The sequence below is a fragment of the Anomaloglossus baeobatrachus genome, unplaced genomic scaffold, assembly GCF_048569485.1.
Source record: "Anomaloglossus baeobatrachus isolate aAnoBae1 unplaced genomic scaffold, aAnoBae1.hap1 Scaffold_2961, whole genome shotgun sequence".
NCBI lineage: Eukaryota > Metazoa > Chordata > Amphibia > Anura > Aromobatidae > Anomaloglossus > Anomaloglossus baeobatrachus.
Genome location: NW_027442401.1, coordinates 71,024 through 88,313, shown reverse-complemented (window position 1 = coordinate 88,313; position 17,290 = coordinate 71,024). Strand labels below are relative to the sequence as shown.

General features: G+C 46.8%; 9 non-coding genes across 9 annotated transcripts; all 9 read left to right on the top strand.

The window, feature by feature from the left end:
* The first annotated feature begins 1,283 nt into the window (after window positions 1-1,283).
* On the top strand, window positions 1,284-1,474 carry LOC142267648 (U2 spliceosomal RNA). Its single transcript, XR_012733489.1, has one exon. It is a non-coding gene; the product is annotated as a U2 spliceosomal RNA (small nuclear RNA).
* Window positions 1,475-2,861: 1,387 nt separating this feature from the next.
* LOC142267647 (U2 spliceosomal RNA) lies at window positions 2,862-3,052 on the top strand. The gene has a single exon (XR_012733488.1). It is a non-coding gene; the product is annotated as a U2 spliceosomal RNA (small nuclear RNA).
* Window positions 3,053-4,439: 1,387 nt separating this feature from the next.
* On the top strand, window positions 4,440-4,630 carry LOC142267646 (U2 spliceosomal RNA). Its single transcript, XR_012733487.1, has one exon. It is a non-coding gene; the product is annotated as a U2 spliceosomal RNA (small nuclear RNA).
* Window positions 4,631-6,017: 1,387 nt separating this feature from the next.
* LOC142267645 (U2 spliceosomal RNA) lies at window positions 6,018-6,208 on the top strand. The gene has a single exon (XR_012733486.1). It is a non-coding gene; the product is annotated as a U2 spliceosomal RNA (small nuclear RNA).
* Window positions 6,209-7,595: 1,387 nt separating this feature from the next.
* LOC142267644 (U2 spliceosomal RNA) lies at window positions 7,596-7,786 on the top strand. Its single transcript, XR_012733485.1, has one exon. It is a non-coding gene; the product is annotated as a U2 spliceosomal RNA (small nuclear RNA).
* A 1,387-nt stretch (window positions 7,787-9,173) lies between these two features.
* On the top strand, window positions 9,174-9,364 carry LOC142267643 (U2 spliceosomal RNA). The gene has a single exon (XR_012733484.1). It is a non-coding gene; the product is annotated as a U2 spliceosomal RNA (small nuclear RNA).
* Window positions 9,365-10,751: 1,387 nt separating this feature from the next.
* LOC142267642 (U2 spliceosomal RNA) lies at window positions 10,752-10,942 on the top strand. Its single transcript, XR_012733483.1, has one exon. It is a non-coding gene; the product is annotated as a U2 spliceosomal RNA (small nuclear RNA).
* Window positions 10,943-12,329: 1,387 nt separating this feature from the next.
* Window positions 12,330-12,520, top strand: LOC142267595 (U2 spliceosomal RNA). Its single transcript, XR_012733445.1, has one exon. It is a non-coding gene; the product is annotated as a U2 spliceosomal RNA (small nuclear RNA).
* A 2,185-nt stretch (window positions 12,521-14,705) lies between these two features.
* Window positions 14,706-14,900, top strand: LOC142267601 (U2 spliceosomal RNA). Its single transcript, XR_012733449.1, has one exon. It is a non-coding gene; the product is annotated as a U2 spliceosomal RNA (small nuclear RNA).
* Window positions 14,901-17,290: the final 2,390 nt, after the last annotated feature.

The following is a 17,290-nucleotide window of genomic DNA, read 5'->3' as shown; positions in this document are numbered from 1 at the left end:
CCATTCACTTTTCACACTTCCTCCTTTTGTTTTTTATCTTTCACACTTTTGACTTTCTTTATTCATCCAAATAGCAAACTCATCACCACTCAACCTGACCAACTCGGCTATGTCCCCGTGCTGCAGTTCTCTGTCTTATCTAGATCATTTGCAATTGAATGGAATAGATCCCTTTTGGACAAAGTGGATTCACCTGCTGCTGCAGTGACCACAGGTGTGATAACATCTAGAATTGGCATCTGGTGCGATCTCTCCGCTTCCACTCCAAAGAAAGTTACCTGTTTATTCCTATCATGCATTGGTTTTTGGGGTTTTCTTTGAGTAATGATGATCTCTTTAGTAGTCTGTTGGCGCCCTCTCCTGGAGGAATAGTTTGCTTGCTCTTGGACATTCTAAAAGAGAGGTCATGATAGACATTGAGCTTCTGAGCTCAATTGGGGACAGTCATGGGTGATGAATGTTTGCAACCTACTGCGAAGCCTCATACCGCAATATAAGGAACGTCAAATACTAAGAAAGGGCGGCCTATGAAAGAATTACTACTTTCAATAAGTACACTTAAACGGCTAATTGGGAATAGAAAAACTGTAAAAAGCCCTCTGAGAAAGCCCCCCTCTAACCTTTGATAGTAAGCTTTTCTGTAGTCTGCCTGTTGATGTATTTTCCGTTTGAACTGTGCACAACATGAAGAGACGGAACACTGGCGGCTTGTCACAATGCCCCCCGATGACATCACAATAGCGCTGCTGCCTAGAAAACAAGCTGCGCAGAAGAAGTTGTTCTTTGGGTGGGAGGGTGGGCTAGTGGAAGGAGGGGGCAATCTCTTTTTTTCCCGGGTGGTAGGGGGATGACAGTAGAAGGGAAGCGGGTGGTGAGAAAGGTACAGAGGGCAGGGTTTGGGGGCTGGGAAGGAAAGGGAAAAGATTAGGGTTTGGGGATGATGAAAGGGCTTTCTACGGGTAAGGATGGCAAAGGGTGGCAGTGACGGAAAGTCAGGCAACCTGTCCTGTCCGTCTTTTTGTATCGTGAATTGGAAAGACTGCAAGGGGGAGGGGAGTTGCTTGCGCCCTAAAGGAGGAGTTATTCAGATTCATTGCAGTGGGCGGCGGCTGCAAAACGCACCATTCTTCTTGTTTTGGCTCTGCAAAGCAGCCTTTTCAAGGGTTGGCTTGGGTGACAAAATGTCTTGTGTAGGCGTGGGTTTGTCTCCCTCTCGCTCTCTCTCCCTAAGATGTGTCCGGCATAGGCCAGGGTGCCACTCGAGGCCCAAACCAATTCTGGTTATCGCTTCTCGGCCTTTTGGCTAAGATCAAGTGTAGTATCTGTTCTTATCAGTTTAATATCTGATACGTCCCCTATCTGGGGACCATATATTAAATGGATTTTTAGAACAGGGAGATGGAAAAAGAGCTTGCTCTGTCCACTCCACGCATTGACCTGGTATTGCAGTACCTCCAGGAACGGTGCACCCCTTCTTAACCCAGTTTCCAAAAGCAGAACTCAATTCACCTGATTCATATTAGCCCGATTTAATGAATTGGAAGAAAGCATACGTCTTCATATGCACCTCAATTTGGCCCATTCACTTTTCACACTTCCTCCTTTTGTTTTTTATCTTTCACACTTTTGACTTTCTTTATTCATCCAAATAGCAAACTCATCACCACTCAACCTGACCAACTCGGCTATGTCCCCGTGCTGCAGTTCTCTGTCTTATCTAGATCATTTGCAATTGAATGGAATAGATCCCTTTTGGACAAAGTGGATTCACCTGCTGCTGCAGTGACCACAGGTGTGATAACATCTAGAATTGGCATCTGGTGCGATCTCTCCGCTTCCACTCCAAAGAAAGTTACCTGTTTATTCCTATCATGCATTGGTTTTTGGGGTTTTCTTTGAGTAATGATGATCTCTTTAGTAGTCTGTTGGCGCCCTCTCCTGGAGGAATAGTTTGCTTGCTCTTGGACATTCTAAAAGAGAGGTCATGATAGACATTGAGCTTCTGAGCTCAATTGGGGACAGTCATGGGTGATGAATGTTTGCAACCTACTGCGAAGCCTCATACCGCAATATAAGGAACGTCAAATACTAAGAAAGGGCGGCCTATGAAAGAATTACTACTTTCAATAAGTACACTTAAACGGCTAATTGGGAATAGAAAAACTGTAAAAAGCCCTCTGAGAAAGCCCCCCTCTAACCTTTGATAGTAAGCTTTTCTGTAGTCTGCCTGTTGATGTATTTTCCGTTTGAACTGTGCACAACATGAAGAGACGGAACACTGGCGGCTTGTCACAATGCCCCCCGATGACATCACAATAGCGCTGCTGCCTAGAAAACAAGCTGCGCAGAAGAAGTTGTTCTTTGGGTGGGAGGGTGGGCTAGTGGAAGGAGGGGGCAATCTCTTTTTTTCCCGGGTGGTAGGGGGATGACAGGAGAAGGGAAGCGGGTGGTGAGAAAGGTACAGAGGGCAGGGTTTGGGGGCTGGGAAGGAAAGGGAAAAGATTAGGGTTTGGGGATGATGAAAGGGCTTTCTACGGGTAAGGATGGCAAAGGGTGGCAGTGACGGAAAGTCAGGCAACCTGTCCTGTCCGTCTTTTTGTATCGTGAATTGGAAAGACTGCAAGGGGGAGGGGAGTTGCTTGCGCCCTAAAGGAGGAGTTATTCAGATTCATTGCAGTGGGCGGCGGCTGCAAAACGCACCATTCTTCTTGTTTTGGCTCTGCAAAGCAGCCTTTTCAAGGGTTGGCTTGGGTGACAAAATGTCTTGTGTAGGCGTGGGTTTGTCTCCCTCTCGCTCTCTCTCCCTAAGATGTGTCCGGCATAGGCCAGGGTGCCACTCGAGGCCCAAACCAATTCTGGTTATCGCTTCTCGGCCTTTTGGCTAAGATCAAGTGTAGTATCTGTTCTTATCAGTTTAATATCTGATACGTCCCCTATCTGGGGACCATATATTAAATGGATTTTTAGAACAGGGAGATGGAAAAAGAGCTTGCTCTGTCCACTCCACGCATTGACCTGGTATTGCAGTACCTCCAGGAACGGTGCACCCCTTCTTAACCCAGTTTCCAAAAGCAGAACTCAATTCACCTGATTCATATTAGCCCGATTTAATGAATTGGAAGAAAGCATACGTCTTCATATGCACCTCAATTTGGCCCATTCACTTTTCACACTTCCTCCTTTTGTTTTTTATCTTTCACACTTTTGACTTTCTTTATTCATCCAAATAGCAAACTCATCACCACTCAACCTGACCAACTTGGCTATGTCCCCGTGCTGCAGTTCTCTGTCTTATCTAGATCATTTGCAATTGAATGGAATAGATCCCTTTTGGACAAAGTGGATTCACCTGCTGCTGCAGTGACCACAGGTGTGATAACATCTAGAATTGGCATCTGGTGCGATCTCTCCGCTTCCACTCCAAAGAAAGTTACCTGTTTATTCCTATCATGCATTGGTTTTTGGGGTTTTCTTTGAGTAATGATGATCTCTTTAGTAGTCTGTTGGCGCCCTCTCCTGGAGGAATAGTTTGCTTGCTCTTGGACATTCTAAAAGAGAGGTCATGATAGACATTGAGCTTCTGAGCTCAATTGGGGACAGTCATGGGTGATGAATGTTTGCAACCTACTGCGAAGCCTCATACCGCAATATAAGGAACGTCAAATACTAAGAAAGGGCGGCCTATGAAAGAATTACTACTTTCAATAAGTACACTTAAACGGCTAATTGGGAATAGAAAAACTGTAAAAAGCCCTCTGAGAAAGCCCCCCTCTAACCTTTGATAGTAAGCTTTTCTGTAGTCTGCCTGTTGATGTATTTTCCGTTTGAACTGTGCACAACATGAAGAGACGGAACACTGGCGGCTTGTCACAATGCCCCCCGATGACATCACAATAGCGCTGCTGCCTAGAAAACAAGCTGCGCAGAAGAAGTTGTTCTTTGGGTGGGAGGGTGGGCTAGTGGAAGGAGGGGGCAATCTCTTTTTTTCCCGGGTGGTAGGGGGATGACAGGAGAAGGGAAGCGGGTGGTGAGAAAGGTACAGAGGGCAGGGTTTGGGGGCTGGGAAGGAAAGGGAAAAGATTAGGGTTTGGGGATGATGAAAGGGCTTTCTACGGGTAAGGATGGCAAAGGGTGGCAGTGACGGAAAGTCAGGCAACCTGTCCTGTCCGTCTTTTTGTATCGTGAATTGGAAAGACTGCAAGGGGGAGGGGAGTTGCTTGCGCCCTAAAGGAGGAGTTATTCAGATTCATTGCAGTGGGCGGCGGCTGCAAAACGCACCATTCTTCTTGTTTTGGCTCTGCAAAGCAGCCTTTTCAAGGGTTGGCTTGGGTGACAAAATGTCTTGTGTAGGCGTGGGTTTGTCTCCCTCTCGCTCTCTCTCCCTAAGATGTGTCCGGCATAGGCCAGGGTGCCACTCGAGGCCCAAACCAATTCTGGTTATCGCTTCTCGGCCTTTTGGCTAAGATCAAGTGTAGTATCTGTTCTTATCAGTTTAATATCTGATACGTCCCCTATCTGGGGACCATATATTAAATGGATTTTTAGAACAGGGAGATGGAAAAAGAGCTTGCTCTGTCCACTCCACGCATTGACCTGGTATTGCAGTACCTCCAGGAACGGTGCACCCCTTCTTAACCCAGTTTCCAAAAGCAGAACTCAATTCACCTGATTCATATTAGCCCGATTTAATGAATTGGAAGAAAGCATACGTCTTCATATGCACCTCAATTTGGCCCATTCACTTTTCACACTTCCTCCTTTTGTTTTTTATCTTTCACACTTTTGACTTTCTTTATTCATCCAAATAGCAAACTCATCACCACTCAACCTGACCAACTCGGCTATGTCCCCGTGCTGCAGTTCTCTGTCTTATCTAGATCATTTGCAATTGAATGGAATAGATCCCTTTTGGACAAAGTGGATTCACCTGCTGCTGCAGTGACCACAGGTGTGATAACATCTAGAATTGGCATCTGGTGCGATCTCTCCGCTTCCACTCCAAAGAAAGTTACCTGTTTATTCCTATCATGCATTGGTTTTTGGGGTTTTCTTTGAGTAATGATGATCTCTTTAGTAGTCTGTTGGCGCCCTCTCCTGGAGGAATAGTTTGCTTGCTCTTGGACATTCTAAAAGAGAGGTCATGATAGACATTGAGCTTCTGAGCTCAATTGGGGACAGTCATGGGTGATGAATGTTTGCAACCTACTGCGAAGCCTCATACCGCAATATAAGGAACGTCAAATACTAAGAAAGGGCGGCCTATGAAAGAATTACTACTTTCAATAAGTACACTTAAACGGCTAATTGGGAATAGAAAAACTGTAAAAAGCCCTCTGAGAAAGCCCCCCTCTAACCTTTGATAGTAAGCTTTTCTGTAGTCTGCCTGTTGATGTATTTTCCGTTTGAACTGTGCACAACATGAAGAGACGGAACACTGGCGGCTTGTCACAATGCCCCCCGATGACATCACAATAGCGCTGCTGCCTAGAAAACAAGCTGCGCAGAAGAAGTTGTTCTTTGGGTGGGAGGGTGGGCTAGTGGAAGGAGGGGGCAATCTCTTTTTTTCCCGGGTGGTAGGGGGATGACAGGAGAAGGGAAGCGGGTGGTGAGAAAGGTACAGAGGGCAGGGTTTGGGGGCTGGGAAGGAAAGGGAAAAGATTAGGGTTTGGGGATGATGAAAGGGCTTTCTACGGGTAAGGATGGCAAAGGGTGGCAGTGACGGAAAGTCAGGCAACCTGTCCTGTCCGTCTTTTTGTATCGTGAATTGGAAAGACTGCAAGGGGGAGGGGAGTTGCTTGCGCCCTAAAGGAGGAGTTATTCAGATTCATTGCAGTGGGCGGCGGCTGCAAAACGCACCATTCTTCTTGTTTTGGCTCTGCAAAGCAGCCTTTTCAAGGGTTGGCTTGGGTGACAAAATGTCTTGTGTAGGCGTGGGTTTGTCTCCCTCTCGCTCTCTCTCCCTAAGATGTGTCCGGCATAGGCCAGGGTGCCACTCGAGGCCCAAACCAATTCTGGTTATCGCTTCTCGGCCTTTTGGCTAAGATCAAGTGTAGTATCTGTTCTTATCAGTTTAATATCTGATACGTCCCCTATCTGGGGACCATATATTAAATGGATTTTTAGAACAGGGAGATGGAAAAAGAGCTTGCTCTGTCCACTCCACGCATTGACCTGGTATTGCAGTACCTCCAGGAACGGTGCACCCCTTCTTAACCCAGTTTCCAAAAGCAGAACTCAATTCACCTGATTCATATTAGCCCGATTTAATGAATTGGAAGAAAGCATACGTCTTCATATGCACCTCAATTTGGCCCATTCACTTTTCACACTTCCTCCTTTTGTTTTTTATCTTTCACACTTTTGACTTTCTTTATTCATCCAAATAGCAAACTCATCACCACTCAACCTGACCAACTCGGCTATGTCCCCGTGCTGCAGTTCTCTGTCTTATCTAGATCATTTGCAATTGAATGGAATAGATCCCTTTTGGACAAAGTGGATTCACCTGCTGCTGCAGTGACCACAGGTGTGATAACATCTAGAATTGGCATCTGGTGCGATCTCTCCGCTTCCACTCCAAAGAAAGTTACCTGTTTATTCCTATCATGCATTGGTTTTTGGGGTTTTCTTTGAGTAATGATGATCTCTTTAGTAGTCTGTTGGCGCCCTCTCCTGGAGGAATAGTTTGCTTGCTCTTGGACATTCTAAAAGAGAGGTCATGATAGACATTGAGCTTCTGAGCTCAATTGGGGACAGTCATGGGTGATGAATGTTTGCAACCTACTGCGAAGCCTCATACCGCAATATAAGGAACGTCAAATACTAAGAAAGGGCGGCCTATGAAAGAATTACTACTTTCAATAAGTACACTTAAACGGCTAATTGGGAATAGAAAAACTGTAAAAAGCCCTCTGAGAAAGCCCCCCTCTAACCTTTGATAGTAAGCTTTTCTGTAGTCTGCCTGTTGATGTATTTTCCGTTTGAACTGTGCACAACATGAAGAGACGGAACACTGGCGGCTTGTCACAATGCCCCCCGATGACATCACAATAGCGCTGCTGCCTAGAAAACAAGCTGCGCAGAAGAAGTTGTTCTTTGGGTGGGAGGGTGGGCTAGTGGAAGGAGGGGGCAATCTCTTTTTTTCCCGGGTGGTAGGGGGATGACAGGAGAAGGGAAGCGGGTGGTGAGAAAGGTACAGAGGGCAGGGTTTGGGGGCTGGGAAGGAAAGGGAAAAGATTAGGGTTTGGGGATGATGAAAGGGCTTTCTACGGGTAAGGATGGCAAAGGGTGGCAGTGACGGAAAGTCAGGCAACCTGTCCTGTCCGTCTTTTTGTATCGTGAATTGGAAAGACTGCAAGGGGGAGGGGAGTTGCTTGCGCCCTAAAGGAGGAGTTATTCAGATTCATTGCAGTGGGCGGCGGCTGCAAAACGCACCATTCTTCTTGTTTTGGCTCTGCAAAGCAGCCTTTTCAAGGGTTGGCTTGGGTGACAAAATGTCTTGTGTAGGCGTGGGTTTGTCTCCCTCTCGCTCTCTCTCCCTAAGATGTGTCCGGCATAGGCCAGGGTGCCACTCGAGGCCCAAACCAATTCTGGTTATCGCTTCTCGGCCTTTTGGCTAAGATCAAGTGTAGTATCTGTTCTTATCAGTTTAATATCTGATACGTCCCCTATCTGGGGACCATATATTAAATGGATTTTTAGAACAGGGAGATGGAAAAAGAGCTTGCTCTGTCCACTCCACGCATTGACCTGGTATTGCAGTACCTCCAGGAACGGTGCACCCCTTCTTAACCCAGTTTCCAAAAGCAGAACTCAATTCACCTGATTCATATTAGCCCGATTTAATGAATTGGAAGAAAGCATACGTCTTCATATGCACCTCAATTTGGCCCATTCACTTTTCACACTTCCTCCTTTTGTTTTTTATCTTTCACACTTTTGACTTTCTTTATTCATCCAAATAGCAAACTCATCACCACTCAACCTGACCAACTCGGCTATGTCCCCGTGCTGCAGTTCTCTGTCTTATCTAGATCATTTGCAATTGAATGGAATAGATCCCTTTTGGACAAAGTGGATTCACCTGCTGCTGCAGTGACCACAGGTGTGATAACATCTAGAATTGGCATCTGGTGCGATCTCTCCGCTTCCACTCCAAAGAAAGTTACCTGTTTATTCCTATCATGCATTGGTTTTTGGGGTTTTCTTTGAGTAATGATGATCTCTTTAGTAGTCTGTTGGCGCCCTCTCCTGGAGGAATAGTTTGCTTGCTCTTGGACATTCTAAAAGAGAGGTCATGATAGACATTGAGCTTCTGAGCTCAATTGGGGACAGTCATGGGTGATGAATGTTTGCAACCTACTGCGAAGCCTCATACCGCAATATAAGGAACGTCAAATACTAAGAAAGGGCGGCCTATGAAAGAATTACTACTTTCAATAAGTACACTTAAACGGCTAATTGGGAATAGAAAAACTGTAAAAAGCCCTCTGAGAAAGCCCCCCTCTAACCTTTGATAGTAAGCTTTTCTGTAGTCTGCCTGTTGATGTATTTTCCGTTTGAACTGTGCACAACATGAAGAGACGGAACACTGGCGGCTTGTCACAATGCCCCCCGATGACATCACAATAGCGCTGCTGCCTAGAAAACAAGCTGCGCAGAAGAAGTTGTTCTTTGGGTGGGAGGGTGGGCTAGTGGAAGGAGGGGGCAATCTCTTTTTTTCCCGGGTGGTAGGGGGATGACAGGAGAAGGGAAGCGGGTGGTGAGAAAGGTACAGAGGGCAGGGTTTGGGGGCTGGGAAGGAAAGGGAAAAGATTAGGGTTTGGGGATGATGAAAGGGCTTTCTACGGGTAAGGATGGCAAAGGGTGGCAGTGACGGAAAGTCAGGCAACCTGTCCTGTCCGTCTTTTTGTATCGTGAATTGGAAAGACTGCAAGGGGGAGGGGAGTTGCTTGCGCCCTAAAGGAGGAGTTATTCAGATTCATTGCAGTGGGCGGCGGCTGCAAAACGCACCATTCTTCTTGTTTTGGCTCTGCAAAGCAGCCTTTTCAAGGGTTGGCTTGGGTGACAAAATGTCTTGTGTAGGCGTGGGTTTGTCTCCCTCTCGCTCTCTCTCCCTAAGATGTGTCCGGCATAGGCCAGGGTGCCACTCGAGGCCCAAACCAATTCTGGTTATCGCTTCTCGGCCTTTTGGCTAAGATCAAGTGTAGTATCTGTTCTTATCAGTTTAATATCTGATACGTCCCCTATCTGGGGACCATATATTAAATGGATTTTTAGAACAGGGAGATGGAAAAAGAGCTTGCTCTGTCCACTCCACGCATTGACCTGGTATTGCAGTACCTCCAGGAACGGTGCACCCCTTCTTAACCCAGTTTCCAAAAGCAGAACTCAATTCACCTGATTCATATTAGCCCGATTTAATGAATTGGAAGAAAGCATACGTCTTCATATGCACCTCAATTTGGCCCATTCACTTTTCACACTTCCTCCTTTTGTTTTTTATCTTTCACACTTTTGACTTTCTTTATTCATCCAAATAGCAAACTCATCACCACTCAACCTGACCAACTCGGCTATGTCCCCGTGCTGCAGTTCTCTGTCTTATCTAGATCATTTGCAATTGAATGGAATAGATCCCTTTTGGACAAAGTGGATTCACCTGCTGCTGCAGTGACCACAGGTGTGATAACATCTAGAATTGGCATCTGGTGCGATCTCTCCGCTTCCACTCCAAAGAAAGTTACCTGTTTATTCCTATCATGCATTGGTTTTTGGGGTTTTCTTTGAGTAATGATGATCTCTTTAGTAGTCTGTTGGCGCCCTCTCCTGGAGGAATAGTTTGCTTGCTCTTGGACATTCTAAAAGAGAGGTCATGATAGACATTGAGCTTCTGAGCTCAATTGGGGACAGTCATGGGTGATGAATGTTTGCAACCTACTGCGAAGCCTCATACCGCAATATAAGGAACGTCAAATACTAAGAAAGGGCGGCCTATGAAAGAATTACTACTTTCAATAAGTACACTTAAACGGCTAATTGGGAATAGAAAAACTGTAAAAAGCCCTCTGAGAAAGCCCCCCTCTAACCTTTGATAGTAAGCTTTTCTGTAGTCTGCCTGTTGATGTATTTTCCGTTTGAACTGTGCACAACATGAAGAGACGGAACACTGGCGGCTTGTCACAATGCCCCCCGATGACATCACAATAGCGCTGCTGCCTAGAAAACAAGCTGCGCAGAAGAAGTTGTTCTTTGGGTGGGAGGGTGGGCTAGTGGAAGGAGGGGGCAATCTCTTTTTTTCCCGGGTGGTAGGGGGATGACAGGAGAAGGGAAGCGGGTGGTGAGAAAGGTACAGAGGGCAGGGTTTGGGGGCTGGGAAGGAAAGGGAAAAGATTAGGGTTTGGGGATGATGAAAGGGCTTTCTACGGGTAAGGATGGCAAAGGGTGGCAGTGACGGAAAGTCAGGCAACCTGTCCTGTCCGTCTTTTTGTATCGTGAATTGGAAAGACTGCAAGGGGGAGGGGAGTTGCTTGCGCCCTAAAGGAGGAGTTATTCAGATTCATTGCAGTGGGCGGCGGCTGCAAAACGCACCATTCTTCTTGTTTTGGCTCTGCAAAGCAGCCTTTTCAAGGGTTGGCTTGGGTGACAAAATGTCTTGTGTAGGCGTGGGTTTGTCTCCCTCTCGCTCTCTCTCCCTAAGATGTGTCCGGCATAGGCCAGGGTGCCACTCGAGGCCCAAACCAATTCTGGTTATCGCTTCTCGGCCTTTTGGCTAAGATCAAGTGTAGTATCTGTTCTTATCAGTTTAATATCTGATACGTCCCCTATCTGGGGACCATATATTAAATGGATTTTTAGAACAGGGAGATGGAAAAAGAGCTTGCTCTGTCCACTCCACGCATTGACCTGGTATTGCAGTACCTCCAGGAACGGTGCACCCCTTCTTAACCCAGTTTCCAAAAGCAGAACTCAATTCACCTGATTCATATTAGCCCGATTTAATGAATTGGAAGAAAGCATACGTCTTCATATGCACCTCAATTTGGCCCATTCACTTTTCACACTTCCTCCTTTTGTTTTTTATCTTTCACACTTTTGACTTTCTTTATTCATCCAAATAGCAAACTCATCACCACTCAACCTGACCAACTCGGCTATGTCCCCGTGCTGCAGTTCTCTGTCTTATCTAGATCATTTGCAATTGAATGGAATAGATCCCTTTTGGACAAAGTGGATTCACCTGCTGCTGCAGTGACCACAGGTGTGATAACATCTAGAATTGGCATCTGGTGCGATCTCTCCGCTTCCACTCCAAAGAAAGTTACCTGTTTATTCCTATCATGCATTGGTTTTTGGGGTTTTCTTTGAGTAATGATGATCTCTTTAGTAGTCTGTTGGCGCCCTCTCCTGGAGGAATAGTTTGCTTGCTCTTGGACATTCTAAAAGAGAGGTCATGATAGACATTGAGCTTCTGAGCTCAATTGGGGACAGTCATGGGTGATGAATGTTTGCAACCTACTGCGAAGCCTCATACCGCAATATAAGGAACGTCAAATACTAAGAAAGGGCGGCCTATGAAAGAATTACTACTTTCAATAAGTACACTTAAACGGCTAATTGGGAATAGAAAAACTGTAAAAAGCCCTCTGAGAAAGCCCCCCTCTAACCTTTGATAGTAAGCTTTTCTGTAGTCTGCCTGTTGATGTATTTTCCGTTTGAACTGTGCACAACATGAAGAGACGGAACACTGGCGGCTTGTCACAATGCCCCCCGATGACATCACAATAGCGCTGCTGCCTAGAAAACAAGCTGCGCAGAAGAAGTTGTTCTTTGGGTGGGAGGGTGGGCTAGTGGAAGGAGGGGGCAATCTCTTTTTTTCCCGGGTGGTAGGGGGATGACAGGAGAAGGGAAGCGGGTGGTGAGAAAGGTACAGAGGGCAGGGTTTGGGGGCTGGGAAGGAAAGGGAAAAGATTAGGGTTTGGGGATGATGAAAGGGCTTTCTACGGGTAAGGATGGCAAAGGGTGGCAGTGACGGAAAGTCAGGCAACCTGTCCTGTCCGTCTTTTTGTATCGTGAATTGGAAAGACTGCAAGGGGGAGGGGAGTTGCTTGCGCCCTAAAGGAGGAGTTATTCAGATTCATTGCAGTGGGCGGCGGCTGCAAAACGCACCATTCTTCTTGTTTTGGCTCTGCAAAGCAGCCTTTTCAAGGGTTGGCTTGGGTGACAAAATGTCTTGTGTAGGCGTGGGTTTGTCTCCCTCTCGCTCTCTCTCCCTAAGATGTGTCCGGCATAGGCCAGGGTGCCACTCGAGGCCCAAACCAATTCTGGTTATCGCTTCTCGGCCTTTTGGCTAAGATCAAGTGTAGTATCTGTTCTTATCAGTTTAATATCTGATACGTCCCCTATCTGGGGACCATATATTAAATGGATTTTTAGAACAGGGAGATGGAAAAAGAGCTTGCTCTGTCCACTACACGCATTGACCTGGTATTGCAGTACCTCCAGGAACGGTGCACCCCTTCTTAACCCAGTTTCCAAAAGCAGAACTCAATTCACCTGATTCATATTAGCCCGATTTAATGAATTGGAAGAAAGCATACGTCTTCATATGCACCTCAATTTGGCCCATTCACTTTTCACACTTCCTCCTTTTGTTTTTTATCTTTCACACTTTTGACTTTCTTTATTCATCCAAATAGCAAACTCATCACCACTCAACCTGACCAACTCGGCTATGTCCCCGTGCTGCAGTTCTCTGTCTTATCTAGATCATTTGCAATTGAATGGAATAGATCCCTTTTGGACAAAGTGGATTCACCTGCTGCTGCAGTGACCACAGGTGTGATAACATCTAGAATTGGCATCTGGTGCGATCTCTCCGCTTCCACTCCAAAGAAAGTTACCTGTTTATTCCTATCATGCATTGGTTTTTGGGGTTTTCTTTGAGTAATGATGATCTCTTTAGTAGTCTGTTGGCGCCCTCTCCTGGAGGAATAGTTTGCTTGCTCTTGGACATTCTAAAAGAGAGGTCATGATAGACATTGAGCTTCTGAGCTCAATTGGGGACAGTCATGGGTGATGAATGTTTGCAACCTACTGCGAAGCCTCATACCGCAATATAAGGAACGTCAAATACTAAGAAAGGGCGGCCTATGAAAGAATTACTACTTTCAATAAGTACACTTAAACGGCTAATTGGGAATAGAAAAACTGTAAAAAGCCCTCTGAGAAAGCCCTCCTCTAACCTTTGATAGTAAGCTTTTCTGTAGTCTGCCTGTTGATGTATTTTCCGTTTGAACTGTGCACAACATGAAGAGACGGAACACTGGCGGCTTGTCACAATGCCCCCCGATGACATCACAATAGCGCTGCTGCCTAGAAAACAAGCTGCGCAGAAGAAGTTGTTCTTTGGGTGGGAGGGTGGGCTAGTGGAAGGAGGGGGCAATCTCTTTTTTTCCCGGGTGGTAGGGGGATGACAGGAGAAGGGAAGCGGGTGGTGAGAAAGGTACAGAGGGCAGGGTTTGGGGGCTGGGAAGGAAAGGGAAAAGATTAGGGTTTGGGGATGATGAAAGGGCTTTCTACGGGTAAGGATGGCAAAGGGTGGCAGTGACGGAAAGTCAGGCAACCTGTCCTGTCCGTCTTTTTGTATCGTGAATTGGAAAGACTGCAAGGGGGAGGGGAGTTGCTTGCGCCCTAAAGGAGGAGTTATTCAGATTCATTGCAGTGGGCGGCGGCTGCAAAACGCACCATTCTTCTTGTTTTGGCTCTGCAAAGCAGCCTTTTCAAGGGTTGGCTTGGGTGACAAAATGTCTTGTGTAGGCGTGGGTTTGTCTCCCTCTCGCTCTCTCTCCCTAAGATGTGTCCGGCATAGGCCAGGGTGCCACTCGAGGCCCAAACCAATTCTGGTTATCGCTTCTCGGCCTTTTGGCTAAGATCAAGTGTAGTGTTGTTCGAAGAGGTGGTTTAAGCTCCAGGCCACCTTAGTACAATGATACAATGCACACTGGAAGGTTGCGCTTGCTAGTACTCTGGGTGGATAGTATATTCATCTAGAGGAAAACATGGCCCTACCAGGATCGAGGCTATTAGACTGAGTAAGGGTGGGGGGCTATGGTACAACGTGCCCCAGGACTGACGACCCTGGAGTGAGTCTGAGCTTGCTGGCTTGGGACCCCGGCAAGCCTTGGGCTCTGTAGCACACCGTACCTTGCCTTTTCATACTTTTTGAGCATATTACCCTATCCCGGCCTTCTGGCTAGGAAGGGAAATTTTTATAATCCCGGTCGGAGGTCTGGTCAGCTTTGGGCTGAGAAACTAACACCCGGTTGGAGGTCTGGGTCAGCTTCGGCTGAGAAACCAACACCCGGTTGGAGGTCTGGGTCAGCTTCGGCTGAGAAACCAACACCCGGTTGGAGGTCCGGTTAGCCTTGGGCTGAGAAACCAACACCGGTTGACGGTCCGGGCAGTTTCGGCTGCGAAACCAACAACTAGTAGCTCTCTACTCCACTTGGGTAAGATGCCTGGGTGGACGCTGGGAGCAACGACAAGGCTCAACCAGGCTTCGGCTTGGGGGAGCACCGAAGATCCCTGACCCTTGCTGTGGCCTTCTGGCTCGGAGGGACGGGGTTGATTTTTGGGGACCCTCTCCTCACGGTGGGGTCCACACGAATCCTAGCCTTTGCACTGTTTTTGGTGTGACTTCGGTCATGCATTTTTTGTGGTGCTTTGGAAAGCTTCATTAAATCAAATCTGTTCTTATCAGTTTAATATCTGATACGTCCCCTATCTGGGGACCATATATTAAATGGATTTTTAGAACAGGGAGATGGAAAAAGAGCTTGCTCTGTCCACTCCACGCATTGACCTGGTATTGCAGTACCTCCAGGAACGGTGCACCCCTTCTTAACCCAGTTTCCAAAAGCAGAACTCAATTCACCTGATTCATATTAGCCCGATTTAATGAATTGGAAGAAAGCATACGTCTTCATATGCACCTCAATTTGGCCCATTCACTTTTCACACTTCCTCCTTTTGTTTTTTATCTTTCACACTTTTGACTTTCTTTATTCATCCAAATAGCAAACTCATCACCACTCAACCTGACCAACTCGGCTATGTCCCCGTGCTGCAGTTCTCTGTCTTATCTAGATCATTTGCAATTGAATGGAATAGATCCCTTTTGGACAAAGTGGATTCACCTGCTGCTGCAGTGACCACAGGTGTGATAACATCTAGAATTGGCATCTGGTGCGATCTCTCCGCTTCCACTCCAAAGAAAGTTACCTGTTTATTCCTATCATGCATTGGTTTTTGGGGTTTTCTTTGAGTAATGATGATCTCTTTAGTAGTCTGTTGGCGCCCTCTCCTGGAGGAATAGTTTGCTTGCTCTTGGACATTCTAAAAGAGAGGTCATGATAGACATTGAGCTTCTGAGCTCAATTGGGGACAGTCATGGGTGATGAATGTTTGCAACCTACTGCGAAGCCTCATACCGCAATATAAGGAACGTCAAATACTAAGAAAGGGCGGCCTATGAAAGAATTACTACTTTCAATAAGTCCCCTTACCTGGCAGCCAGACTGGCTTGCAAAGTCTCCTTAAGGAGAATAGTGTTCCCCCGTGGTCCCCACATAGCTTTCTCATGAGCCAGATCAGACACCCCCATACTTTGCACTGACGAGGGGCAAGCACCCCGAAACACCGTGTCTGCAAATTGGGATTCTGATCTGGCTTATATATCCTGAGTCATATTGCAAAGGATTGTCAAAAATCCACTTGTGACTTTTAGGATCGCTACTTCCAATAGGTGGCGCTGTGCTAGAGTTTGTCTCCTTTACTGGAGAGACAATTTGAATATTTCCCAGAGGGGCATTGCAGCTATAAGTCCCCTTACCTGGCAGCCAGACTGGCTTGCAAAGTCTCCTTAAGGAGAATAGTGTTCCCCCGTGGAATTTTAGGGGCATTGCAGCTATAAGTCCCCTTACCTGGCAGCCAGACTGGCTTGCAAAGTCTCCTTAAGGAGAATAGTGTTCCCCCGTGGTCCCCACATAGCTTTCTCATGAGCCAGATCAGACACCCCCATACTTTGCACTGACGAGGGGCAAGCACCCCGAAACACCGTGTCTGCAAATTGGGATTCTGATCTGGCTTATATATCCTGAGTCATATTGCAAAGGATTGTCAAAAATCCACTTGTGACTTTTAGGATCGCTACTTCCAATAGGTGGCGCTGTGCTAGAGTTTGTCTCCTTTACTGGAGAGACAATTTGAATATTTCCCAGAGGGGCATTGCAGCTATAAGTCCCCTTACCTGGCAGCCAGACTGGCTTGCAAAGTCTCCTTAAGGAGAATAGTGTTCCCCCGTGGAATTTTAGGGGCATTGCAGCTATAAGTCCCCTTACCTGGCAGCCAGACTGGCTTGCAAAGTCTCCTTAAGGAGAATAGTGTTCCCCCGTGGTCCCCACATAGCTTTCTCATGAGCCAGATCAGACACCCCCATACTTTGCACTGACGAGGGGCAAGCACCCCGAAACACCGTGTCTGCAAATTGGGATTCTGATCTGGCTTATATATCCTGAGTCATATTGCAAAGGATTGTCAAAAATCCACTTGTGACTTTTAGGATCGCTACTTCCAATAGGTGGCGCTGTGCTAGAGTTTGTCTCCTTTACTGGAGAGACAATTTGAATACTTTCAATAAGTACACTTAAACGGCTAATTGGGAATAGAAAAACTGTAAAAAGCCCTCTGAGAAAGCCCCCCTCTAACCTTTGATAGTAAGCTTTTCTGTAGTCTGCCTGTTGATGTATTTTCCGTTTGAACTGTGCACAACATGAAGAGACGGAACACTGGCGGCTTGTCACAATGCCCCCCGATGACATCACAATAGCGCTGCTGCCTAGAAAACAAGCTGCGCAGAAGAAGTTGTTCTTTGGGTGGGAGGGTGGGCTAGTGGAAGGAGGGGGCAATCTCTTTTTTTCCCGGGTGGTAGGGGGATGACAGGAGAAGGGAAGCGGGTGGTGAGAAAGGTACAGAGGGCAGGGTTTGGGGGCTGGGAAGGAAAGGGAAAAGATTAGGGTTTGGGGATGATGAAAGGGCTTTCTACGGGTAAGGATGGCAAAGGGTGGCAGTGACGGAAAGTCAGGCAACCTGTCCTGTCCGTCTTTTTGTATCGTGAATTGGAAAGACTGCAAGGGGGAGGGGAGTTGCTTGCGCCCTAAAGGAGGAGTTATTCAGATTCATTGCAGTGGGCGGCGGCTGCAAAACGCACCATTCTTCTTGTTTTGGCTCT